Source organism: Glycine max, chromosome 18, assembly GCF_000004515.6.
Source record: "Glycine max cultivar Williams 82 chromosome 18, Glycine_max_v4.0, whole genome shotgun sequence".
Lineage (NCBI taxonomy): Eukaryota > Viridiplantae > Streptophyta > Magnoliopsida > Fabales > Fabaceae > Glycine > Glycine max.
The window spans coordinates 34,783,809-34,785,058 of NC_038254.2; positions in this window are offsets into that span (position 1 = coordinate 34,783,809).

Sequence of the window (1,250 nt, forward strand, 5' to 3'; positions counted from 1 at the left end):
ATGCCCTTATTGGAAATAATGTGGCCTAAAACTATACCTTGCTCAACCATAAAATGACATTTTTCAAAATTTAGAACAAGGTTAGTTTCAATGCATCTATTCAAAACCTTTTCCAGACTATCCAAACAAACATCAAAAGAAGATCCATATTGATCGAGGCCGTACCCGAATGAAATAAACATGAAAATGCAGTAACTAGGAAGTGATCCTAGGTCGTTTCCCAACGAGCAGTGACAAGCCAAATGTTCATAATATACTTGCAGTAACAGTAACGATGGGGGGGGGGTTGTTTGTTTTGTGATTAAAGAGCAGAACAAGTAAACTGGAATACGAAACTACTAATATTAAAAACGGGTTGTTTCCTCTGATTTAGAAGCCATTCTCTTATCCTAGGTTATGGAGAATTCGTCCCTAACAGTCAACCACTTAATCCAACCCTATTTCAATTTACTAAGCGAAAATCAACTTAGGGTTTTCAATACGTGATTAGGCACCACATACACCAGTTAGCCCTTCGTCCATTAAGCATGAACGCAAGTTAGGCTCAGAGGCAATTAATCGAACACGAAGCGTGCACTGATTAATATTCACGAATTTGGGACACTGGTGAAGGGAGAACTGCCAGGAAACCACATTACAAGCGAAACCTCAAAGAGAGTTGGGCTTCGTCCTCAAAAGGAAACAACACCAGAAAATCTAGCCTTCCATGGATTCAAACAGAAAACGCAATTGAAACATGAAGCAGAAACGTAAATGAACGGAAACGTAAATGAACAGAAACGTAAACGAACAGAAATGTAAAATGGAACAGAAACGTAAATGAGAGTAGAAGAAGAAGCAAGAACGAAATTGTAATTAGAAGCAGAAAACGTAAAATTGCATTACGAACTCAGAAGCATCAAAACAGAAAAAACGAAAACCCTAAAACAAAGCTCTGAATAATGAATAGCATAACAGAATAGAATGCCCTGCACGAATCCCAAGGCAGCTATTTAAAAAGAGTCACTCAAAGTCACTGGGCCCTATTACAATACTCTGGCCCAAAACGAAATAAACACTGAACAACATAAAATAAAATTGCGAAATTTCCTAATTAGAAATTAACTAAGATAAGCGCTGCTTTATTTGCCCTCTTCAAGTCCACAACCAAAATCCGGATTAAGCCCAATGTTTCATTAATTCCTGAAATTAGATTAAAAACATCAAATTAGCTAAATGAGCCCAAATAATAAAACTGCCTAATTAATTGA